Source organism: Colobus angolensis, unplaced genomic scaffold, assembly GCF_000951035.1.
Source record: "Colobus angolensis palliatus isolate OR3802 unplaced genomic scaffold, Cang.pa_1.0 Scaffold69, whole genome shotgun sequence".
Lineage (NCBI taxonomy): Eukaryota > Metazoa > Chordata > Mammalia > Primates > Cercopithecidae > Colobus > Colobus angolensis.
In genome coordinates, this window is record NW_012120598.1 from 9,892,534 (window position 1) to 9,904,709 (window position 12,176).

A 12,176-nucleotide genomic window follows, 5' to 3' on the forward strand; every position below is an offset into this window, starting at 1 on the left:
AGACTTAGGTTTATGTAAAAGATTGTAATGTTACAGATAGATGGCAAGATGTTCAAATGAAAGCATTTGCCATGTCCATAAAAAGCTACATTATTCAGAAATTTTGTGAATAATATATTTGAATGTAGTTCTTTAAAAGCAGTACCTATATTTGTATAATCCAAAAATGTGAACACAATATAACCACTCGGAAATTCTTATTACCCTAATTGTCATTGTGATATAAACGTAAATGTTTACAGGCAGTAGTGCATGCTTTTTGTTGTTGTATTTGGATTTAAAAAATCAGTTTTTCACCCAACTGATGCTTTTGAAAAGAAAAAAAAGAAACTAAATATTTCGGCTTCCAAGGCTTGGGAAATAGTTTTGATTTATTTATGGTTGTAATAGTCTCTGCAAGAAAATCTAAATTAAGAGTCGCATTTTAGCACAAAACAACAATTTCATTTTGTAGGACTCAGAGTATTTTTTAAATGCCCAGAACAGAAATTTCAACGACTATTTTTTTAACCTCAAAATATAGCCCTATGATAATCACTGGGACAAAAGCCTGCAAAATATACAAATATCGTATGTGCAAGTGGGCCAGAATTCCTCAAGTTGCTCAATTGTAGTCTGACATAATGGGTGCAGGGCACTTTCTCCATAGAGTTACCCCCTGGAGGAAGGCTTATTATTCAGCCCAATGATGAAAGTGTTTGTGTCATCCCCGCCGCCAGTGAAAGATGTTGCCCACACAGAGTGGGAGCTTTGAAGTCTTAGTATTTCAGTCCTCAAGTTTCCATGTGTCAGTTCCGAAAACAAAATGTAGAAAAAAGACAGCTGCACAAGAATCTCCAGGAATAGCCTGAGTCAGTGGCAAATGAGCAGGCATTCTGTTGGACATATTGATTTAGTTTGTAATTTTCCCACTGCTTGTTAAAAACCAGAATGTGCTTAGATACTTCTTCTCTGTACGGCATAATAGGACATTGATCTTTTCATAAAAAGTATTTGTTGGGGAATGTCTGTCCACTTGAGCTTTTACCAGGGACAACTGTTTTCAAATGCAAAGCTTAATAGAAACGCATACATAACTGTATTGAGTGAACATACGAATGAAGGGAAAGAAACGTATAGGAACTTATTCTTACCAAATTTCCAGAGTCATGAAATGAAAATGCAGATCTGAACAAGATGAGCTGGAAACTGCTTGTTGTAATCCCAGCCCTGTTTGATAAGGGCAATGTACTCCTGTCACTTCACTGCTTCTGAAACTTTCACATTAATAATTAGGACTCTTGCTTCTTGGAGCCCCAGGTTATTTGCATTTCTTCAGTATGGAATGTATATTGAAAAATATTAATGACTGTGATGGAACAAGAGAAAGGAAAGAAAAACAGCACAGGAAAAAAGACCGTAAAAAGGAACTGTCATTTAGTCTATAAATGGAAACAAATGTTTATTAAATGTTGAATGTGTGCACTGTATGTTTCGGGTTATAGTGGGAATGGGGATTAGGTAGGAGTATAAAGATAAGCAAAATATTCCCAGGCCTAGAATAACATAAAAATGTGTTTAAATAAATACTAAAAACCTAAATTGGAAATGTAGATTGTAAAAGAGTATAGAAAATACAACATGGAGAGTTACAGTTTACAAGTGTAATCATAATTAAGGGAGTCATTAGGACATGTAAGCATAAGCTTTCCAAGAGGCCAGGTATGTGCAAAAATGCTCAATATCACTAACAATCTCAGAAATGCAAATAAAAACTGCAATAAAATATCAGCTTATTCCTTTTAAAATGGCATTTATCCAAAAGACATGCAATAACGGATGCTGGTGAGGATGTGGGAAAGGTAAGCCCTCAGAGACTGTTGGTGGGAATGTAAATTGTTATGGCCACTACGGTGAACAGTATGGAAGTTCCTCAAAATCTAAAAGCAGAACCACCCTATGATCCAGCAATTTCACCACTGGGCATATATCAAGAAAAAAGGAAACTGGTGTATCAAAGAGATGCCTGCACTTCCATGTTTACTGCAGCACTATTCAAATAACCAAGATATGGAATCAACCGAAGTGTCCATCAACAGACAAAAGGATGAAGAAAATGTAGTACACATCCAGAATGGAATATATTTTTAGCCATACAAAAGAAAATCCTGCCATCTGCAGCAACATTAAAAGAACTGGAAGACATGTTAAGTGAAATACTCCAGGCACAGGAAGACAAATATTGCATATTCTCACTCATATGTGGCAGCTAAAAAATAAATCAAACTCATGGAGACAGAGAATAAAATGATGGCTACCAGAGGCCGGGAAAGGTACTGGGAAAGGGAAGATAAAGAGTGGTTGGTCAATGGGTACAAAAATAGAGTTAGAAGAAATAAAATATAGTGTTCAGTAGCACAAGAGAATGCCTATAGCTAACAATAATTTATTGTCTATTTCAAAATGGTAAAATAATAGAATTGCAATATTCTAAACACAAAGAAATGATAAGTTCTGGAGATTATGGACATCCCAATTACCCCGATTTTATCATTACACATTGTGTGCTTGTATCAATATATCACATGTACTCCCTAAATATGTACAACTATTTTGCTTTTATGAGAACTAAAAAATTTCTAAAAAGGCTAGGGAAGGAGGACAAGACACTGAATAAAAAATGACAGATAAAAGGAAGGAGAGGTTTTTAGGAGATGTAGTATTTCAGGCAGAAGGAACATTGTGAACAAGAATATAGAGGAATAAAATAAGTAGAAATATTTGAGAAATATTTGGCTGGAAAGAAAAATTGGGGAAAGTCAGAGGTTGGGTAATAATATTACCATAATATATAAACTCTCTTTGTAATCAAGAGAAAATAGAGTTTCAAAGGAATACTTTTTCACAGATTTGTTGGTCCTTTGCACACCAACCCAAAATAATGTCTTATGATTACTTGGACTATCTTTTTTTATTCTAAATTTTTAAAATAAAAGTTTCCTTGACTCATTATTGTTTGTCAAAAAACCTATTGCAAAGTTCAGAGAAAATCATTACTTCTGATGAACTGAAAACTATACCTGTATTTGTGCAGCTTTGGTTCTTGATTTTGAATATCAGGAAAAAAAAAAAGTAGAGTTCCTTCAGGGGCAATGACACTCCCTATTTTTCCATTTTTCACACACACTAAACATCATCCTGTCAAAGCCTCTGGAATTTCTTTCACCTTCTGAGAGATATTACAAGAGAGAGGACATGGTTTTGAACTTTTACTGTAAACTTTTTCAAATTTGTTCTCAACTGAGGCTTAATTTTTGCACAATTAATATTTTTAACCTTAAAGAACTACTGTCTTATTTTGGATAAATACATTCTCAATAAATTTGTGTATTTAAGAGGGTAGGTTTAAGAATCCTATTAAAGATTTAGCACTTGTAAAAGTTTGAGCTGAGATATTATACATATCTCAAAGTTACGCAGTGAGTATTTTTAAGATTAGGCAAATCCACACAATTTCAGTTCGTTCTAAGATCCATGTGAGAGAGCTATATTAACTGTACATCCGATGACTAAGTGTTCTAGATATATATTTAGAAATGACATTATTGTAAAATTATATGTGTTTTAAAAACTCTATATGAAGAAAATCTTTTTTTTAGGTCAAATGTGTCATTTAAAAATCTAAAAAAAGAAAAAAAGGGACCCTGTGAGTTTTCACTGAACTAATATCCTTTTTTTTTTTTTTTTTTTTTTTTTAGTAGAGACGGGGTTTCACCGTGTTAGCCAGGATGGTCTCGATCTCCTGACCTCGTGATCCGCCCTTCTCGGCCTCCCAAAGTGCTGGGATTACAGGCTTGAGCCACCGCGCCCGGCCTGAACTAATATCCTTGAAGAATTATGTTAAAATATCTCTTCTGATGGGATACGTTGACTATATATGTCTGTCAGTAGCTAAAATTTGTATCTGTATTAAAAAGAAAAAAGACAAAAAAATTAATATCCATATAAAAGGATGATCTAAATACTGAGTTATTATACCAAAAAAAAAAAAAAAACCAAGTAAAAAATCTACAGTAGAGATCTTCTTTTTTTTATTTTTAGGGTGTAAACAGAATCCACATAAAATGTGGAAATATGTGCAAGAGATTCAATGTACACATATCTGTATGATTTGGTCAGTCTAGTTTATCATAGCCAGTTTGTATGCTTTTTTGAACAGCAAAACATGTAAATAGCCCAAAACTGCAGCTGATGAAGTAGTATCAGACTGTAAATGCACCAAACTTTGGAATCCTATGCTATTCTTCTCCTAAGTAGGGGTGCTAACTTTGTCAACGTTCAACGTTCATAAGTTACCCATGATGAGGTTTGAAAAACTACCTATTGGGTATAATGATTAGGTAAGAGTCTCTTCCATTCACACCATCATGGAGATGGCTGGGATTGAGGAAGAAGTCAATGTACCAGAGATGTTTATGAATCTGAGATGGCTATACTGGAGTGTATGAAGTTTTCAATGTGTATGTATTAGAATCAGGACATTCAGAATATCTGGAGAGAACCATCCTTCAGGAAAGGTTAGTCTTCCTGAGACAAGTTTGACTGTCAGTTTATATTCTAAGCATATCTGTGTGGCCAGTATACTCAGGGTGGACAGTCTCTGAGCTGTTAGTCTTTCCAGAGCGGGCTCTCTATTCAGATAGTAGTGGAACAGAGTATTCAAAACATACATGTTATTCAGAGGATGAGAAATATCTTTATGCTTTTCCTATGCTTTCTTCTTGGCCTGGAAACAAATCTGTTTATGCTTTGATTTGATCAGACTTTGAATGTGTATGAACATGATTAATGAAAGGTTAAAAAAGCCTCCCAAAACCCAGGAGAGGGGGAATCTGTTCTTAGCCCACTTCTGACAAATATCAGTATCTGCTTCCTCCCCAGTTGGGATGCTCCTCAGACAGGGGTTACGTGTAGTGGTAAGAAACAGGGTGTGATTGGGTAAGGGGGAAATTGTGCTTAGGTTCTAGATTATGTGGATTCTATCTCTCTCAAGTGCTTCACTCACAAATCTTTGAAGTTCCCCAGAGTCCCAGTCTTCTCTCCCAGATCTTTGCAAGTAAAGGCTGATAGGTGGCAAAAAGCCCATTGATTTTGGCTATACTGGTTGTGTTCCCTGTCTTCCCTTAGTGTCTATGTGAACCTAAACAATTCAATTACCCAAACTAACCATACTTCCTAATCAGGAAAAAGGGGTTAATAAGATAATGTATCTATATCATAATTTCCTATGAAAATTAAATAAGAAAAATCCATTTAAAGTGTCTGTCACACAAATCTTTGCAAGCTATGCATCCAACAAAATAATAATATCAAGAATCCACCAGGAACTGAAACAACTCTCCAAATAAAAAACAAACAATCCCCATTAGAAAGAGGGTAAAGGACATGAACGGACATTTCTCAAAAAAAAAAAAAAAAAACCATAAAAGTGTTTAACAAACATATGAAAAAAAAAGATCAACATCACTAATCATCACAAAATGCAAATAAAACCACAGTGAGATGCTATTTCACACCAGTAAGAATGGCTATTATTAAAAAGTCAAAAAACAACAGGTGTTGGAGAAGATGTAAAGAAAAGAGAAAATGTATACACCCTTGGTGGGAATGTAAATTAGTATAAATTCTATGAAAAACAATATGGAAATTTCCCCAAGAACTAAAAATAGAATTACTATTCAATCCAGTAATTCTATTACTAGGCATCTAACCCCATGCCCCACCAAAAAGGAAACCATTATAGCAAAAAGACACCTGCACTCATATGTTTATTGCAGCACAATTCATGATAGCAAAGTTATGGAATCAACCTAAGTGTCTATCAACAGATGGCTGGATAAAGAAAAGGTGATATATGCACATCATGGAATATTATACAGTAAAAAAAAAAAGACTGAAATTATGTCTTGTGCAGCCGCACAGTTGGAATGAGAAGTCGTTATTCTAAGTGAAATGACTCAGAACAGAAAATCAAACAGTGTATGTTCTCACTTGTAAGTGGGTGCTAAATAATGGGTACACATGGGCATACAGAGGGGAATAATAGACACTGGGGACTCTTAAAAAGGGAGGATGAAAGGGAGATGAGGTTTGAAAAACTGGCTATCGGGTATAATGTTCTTTATTAGGATCAGAGGTACACTAGAAGTGCAAACCTCACCATTATACAATACATCCATGTAACAAACCTGCACAGGCACCCCCTAAATCAAGAAAATTTAAAGAAACATAAATTATGGCAATCTGTACTATAAAAAATAAATGAAATAGTAAAATATTAGTTATGTTCTTAACAACAACAAATTCGTATACATATTTTTAAAAAGTTACCCAGGTATGACTTCCAAGTGATTCTTGGATGTTTATCTATTTATTGACAGTTATTTTAACTTTAAAATTCTAAAATTTGAGAATCAGTGAAATGATATCCACCTAGAACTTAGGAAAATGGAGCTACTGTTTGCTATAGATAAATTTATTGTGCATATACTATGTATCAGCCACTGAGGTAACGTGTCAGGAACATACAAATTAGCCAAAGTGTTTAATAGTTTTAGATGCCATAAAAATACTGCTCAAAAGGTCAGGCTGACAATAATCAAATAATCAATTAGGTAAAAATTTTATTTGTTTTAGTGCCATGAAGCAACAGTATATAGCATCATGAGGATGTATACCATGGAAATCTGTCCTGAACTAGAGTATTAAGAAGACTTCCCCAAGAAAGCATCCTTTGGGCAATATAGCACAACTATTGCAAGTTTGGAATCAGAGACCAGAATGCCTGTGTTCAAGAATCATGGATCTGCCACATATGAGTCTAGGTGACCTTGCTAGTTTTTCCATTTTACTAATACTCAGGTACGTCATTCATCAAATGGGGAGAATAACAGTACCTGCCCACAGAGTTATTGGGAAGATTGAATTAGTTAATATTCATAAAGTATTTAGCATTGGCATGTATTATAATAGTATATACCCTGTAAATATATTATTAGTATTAATAGTCTCATTTTGCTAATTATTACTTTATGTGATTTGAATGTTAGTCGAAGTTAACCAATGAAATGGAGGACTTGTGGTGGGAGAAGAGCATGTGCAGGAAGGGCACAGAGTCCTAAGTTCTGGAAGGCAAGGGCAATGTAGTAAGAAACTAGATTAAAAGAGAGAGAACATAGAGGGAATCACAGGCCAATATTAAGGATTCCAAAGCTAAGTACTCTTTGGAGAAGATATTGAAGAGGGGAAAGATTTGAGGAGAGGAGTATGGTGAGAAAGCTTTTGAAGTGGCCTAGATGAGAAATGATATTTTACGATATAAATACACTGGTAGAAATAGACACACAGCTAACCTACTTGCCTTAGCCTCACTCAAAATTAGGTGTGGGGAATGGACTATGCATTAAAGTGTGACATTTGCAGTCCTAGATCACAAAATCTTCTCTCACCCAATACTATTTTCATGTCTAATTAACTGATTAGCTGAAAAGTAATTAAAGGAGCCAACGGAGAAAAAACAAAACAAAACAAAAACAAAAACAAAACAACAACAACAACAAAAACCACAAGATGGGCAAGAATCCTGGATCCCTGAATGACCATATGGAACAAACTCTCATTACATTTCCCTTTTGATGCTTAGGAGTACATGAGGAAGAAAAAAAAAAAAGAAGTAAGAAAGCATGAAATCCTCATATACCCTGAGTCTCACAGTAGTAAGATCCCACTCTGAGACTGTCCCATTCCCATAGCACCTGTCAACCTCTTATGGTGTTTTCACCTTTGAAACAGTTAGCGTACTTGTTCCTTTACATTTGTCTGTTGTGTTTTCAAAGTTTCCTCTTCTTCAAAGCAGTTTTCTCACCATTTTCTACTCCATGTATCATGTTATTTATAAGTAAATCTTAATAAATCTTAACTGCCTCCCTAGCTAGAGCAGGATTATAAGACATGTTAACCAAAGCTTTGAAGTAATAGAGACATGGACTCCATACTAAACCAGTTCTTAGCTGTGTAAAAATTGGCAAGTTGCTTATCTCCTTAAAGCCATTACTTTATTCCCTATAAAATGACTCCTTCCATCATGTGAGGACACAGAGAGAGGGTGTTATCTATGACCAGGAACAGTATCTCATCAGACGCTGAATCTTCTGGACCCTTGATTGTGGACTTCTCAGCCTTACGAACCATGAGAATAAGTTTTTGTTGTTTATAAGCCACTGAACTTTTGACATTTTGTTATAGCAGCCCAGATGGACTCACAGTTTTCATCATACCCTCTGCTTCTGTTTATGTTCTTTCTACCTTCTTTTAACTTTCATAGGAAAGTGAGAAGAAAGGAAAATTGTATAGAGCAAAAAACCACAAGAGCAGTAACAATAAAATGCAGGCTTCTGCAATACTATAATGACAGGGGAAGCACACTGAGTCTGGTTCAACACAGACTTAACAAAGTATGCACTACATGTGACTAGGAATACGCAGCTCCTGGAAACTCGACTCACAGCTCTCCAGTTAAGTATTATTTTATGGTTCCTTATTGTTCGTTTCTCATAGCTAACTGTAAAATTCTTTGTATGGCAAAAATAGCAAATCCTGTTTGTGTAGTTATCTTGTTCCAAGAAATTGAGAGTATCTTTATGATATTCTAGCCTCTCAAAAGCTTAAAATTTCCGTTGTTGGAATTTTTATTTATTTTCCATATGTGCACATGTGGGGATGGCAGAGTGTGGAGTAGGGACCCAGTAGAGTGAAAAGTTGGAACAGTAACAAAATGTTTACTCTTAGCACTTAGTTATTATACCAAAAACACTCTTTTTTCATATCATGAAAAATTATAATCAGTATGTCACATTCTTGATCAATATTCTTAATGATTTAGCAACTGACAAGGCCAAGTTTGTGGAAGCTGTGTTTATTTCCCATCTTCCTCAGTGTATACATGACACTAGCAGCTGGGCAACACTGTGAGAAGTAGACCAGGCCAACCTTAGCCATAGCTACCATTTTCCAGATCACCGTCCCTCTCTGGTTGTCCTTCTCACACAGCCCATTGCTGTTTTCTAGCTCTGCCTTTTCACCCTAGAGACTTTAAATTTCCTACCACTTACCCAAATACTCCAATATAGTACTGGCTCTTCTAAGAATGAAACAAGAATTACACGGTCACAAAATACTTACACAAGCAAATGATGTTGTGAAACAAAAGGACGGAGAATTTCATGCTCTTTCCATGAAGTCCAGGGATTTTCTTTTGACAACATATCAGAAAATGACAAATGTATATTTATGTCAATATATTTACAAATAATTGGAGTTGTTGTATCAGCACAGAAGTATGAGACATGTTTTTGCCTGATTTAAATTGCATATACATTTCAGCATACAAATCACATAACACCTCAAGTTATTAATTTTTTTCATAAAATGAGACCATTGGACCTGAAAACTTCCTATTCATTTACCTTTAGTAGGAGGTAAACCTAAACAGCTAACACATATTTACTTAATCTTATTTATTTGCAATAGATAGTGTCCATTTTAATCAACAGAAAATTGGAAAATATTATTTTAGAACTCAGACATGTAAGTTGAAGATATCACATTTTTGTCTGCATAAGTAAAATAATTATATATTTTAGCTTACCTTAAATATATGTCTTACAATTTTTCATAGTTTAATAATTATATGGTCTGAAATTGCAATGCAACCTCAATGTTACATTATTGAAGCAATTTAATATGACTTTTGTATTCAAAAAGAAGGATAATTAAAGGAGAGAAGAAACTTTCTTTTTTTTTTTTTGAGACCGCGTCTCGCTCTGTCGCCCAGGCTGGAGTGCAGTGGCGTGATCTCTGCTCACTGCAAGCTCCGCCTCCCGGGTTTACGCCATTCTCCTGCCTCAGCCTCCCGAGTAGCTGGGACTACAGGCGCCCGCCACGGCGCCCGGCTTTTTTTTTGTATTTTTGGTAGAGACGGGGTTTCACCGTGGTCTCGATCTCCTGACCTTGTGATCCACCCTCCTCGGCCTCCCAAAGTGCTGGGATTACAGGCGTGAGCCACCGCGCCCGGCCCAAGAAACTTTCTAAATATTTTATCCCATATGCCGGCTTTATCTTTTCATTTTTATTCAGGTTAGTATTATCAAATCAAATCTTGAGGAATTTAAAATTGATACTGTAGTTTCCTCCTCCATTTAACTATGTTCTATATATGTGTAGTTAAACTAATAGGGTTAAAAAAAATGGCTAAGCTCAAGTTTTATAGAGATTTTCAAAGGGCAAATAACCAAGGTTAAAAGAGGGAGAGATAGGAAAATAATTTCTTGACTGGAGAGCTTGTTAAATATGTGAGTCCCTAAAGGAGTTTGTAGAACCGGAGGACTTTAGAAAAATAAAATATTCTCCTAGCTACACTAGAGGTGATGGCTTGGATGAGATTATGACTACAAGCAAAATAATAGATCTGATGAATACAAATGACATTTTCTAACTCTATGGGTTTAAGATTTATTTTGTAGGCTATGATAAACTCAGATTTAAAAGTCATGCCTCATTATAAAATCCAACTAGAGGAGGAATTTGATTTTGAGATATTTCTGAGCAAGAAAAATGAAAGGAAATTATTGTCTACTTCACGTTAACGCAGTCCGTCTCTATCATATACAAAACAAGACTTTTAAATTCCAATAACGCTTGTAAAATATTGTGGGGGAAAATATCGTGGCTACATACAAGTGTATGCAGCCGAGAGCGGGGGAAAAAAAAGAAAGTGGTAACAGAATTTCTCTTATGCAGAAAGACTGCCTGGGTTTAGCAAAATATTTTCGTGGTCCACTTTGGTTGTAGAAAGTTAACAGACAGAATAATCCCCGAGGGCCAGGAATGAGGCAAGTACACAGATCATCAGGAAGAAATTTGGATGAACTGCAAATCAGTCAGGGAAGGGGTGGGAGAGTCTAAGTGGAAGAAAGGGGACCCAGAACCTACATAGATCCAGCATCAGGGCATGTATCCTGCTCTAGCCTTGTCCTCAGCATTTCCCTGCCCTTCCTTGAAATGTTCCAAGGCCTCCTCCAATGTCTGGGTCCTGCCATTACCTGCAGTTGTTTCATGCAGCCCTGTGATGACTGAGAAGGATCTGCATGGGTCCAAGGTCCTTTTCTCCCCTTTAGAGCCTCTCTGGCATGCTCATAACCCCCTCAGTGGAGTCAACTAGATGGGCAGAAGAGCTCCAGCCTCATCCCTATGGAGTGACATGAAGTCCTTTGGACAGCTGGGTTCCAGGGGGTGGCACAGGGAGCCAATCAGTTCACTAGTCAAGACTACATTATTCCACAGGATCACAAATGATGAGGATACTCCAAAATGGTGCTGACTCCTCATTTAGGTGACTCTTACAGTGCAGGGCTCTGGAATATTGACATTTCATCTCTTGATCTTTGGATTGAGTGATGAGTTAGGGAGCGAAGATGTGTGTTCACCATGATTGTATCTCTGGTCTCTGACACTGGAGGGCACAGGAATAGCAGTAGGTATCCCTTACCCTGTGGGCCACCACAGCTGGCACCTGGACAGTGACCTCACTACTGTTTCAGGAGCCTTCTCCAAGGGTGGCTGCACCTATGTTCTCTGACTTTTTGAGATCATTACTGTAACACAAAAAATGCCCCAACATGGGACAGCTATAGATAAACGTCATGCATTCCTTCTTTAGCCTCTCCACTGGTAGTGGTATGTGGATGACAGATATGTGGCCAACAATGAGAAAGATCAAATTCTAGAAATAGAATGATTATGACCTAAGGAGTTCAAGAGAAAATACAGATGACAAATGTGCCATTGAGATTTACTGCTATAAAATACAGAACATCATATTTAACATGATCTAAAACTGTACTATCATTCACATTTTTCTGCATAATCTTGGTGAGACTTTCATTTGTGGCCACCATAAACAAAGCACAATAGCAACCTCTGAAGGAGTCACTAGAGGCCAGCGCTCGTGGGTGGCACAATGCTTGATGCAGCATCATGCAAAATGATGAAGCCAAACATTTAAAAATATGCTTTTAGGGAACTGTAGAGACAATAAGATTGCTACTGTTTTAGTACAAATCACTTCTACAGAGCATTCA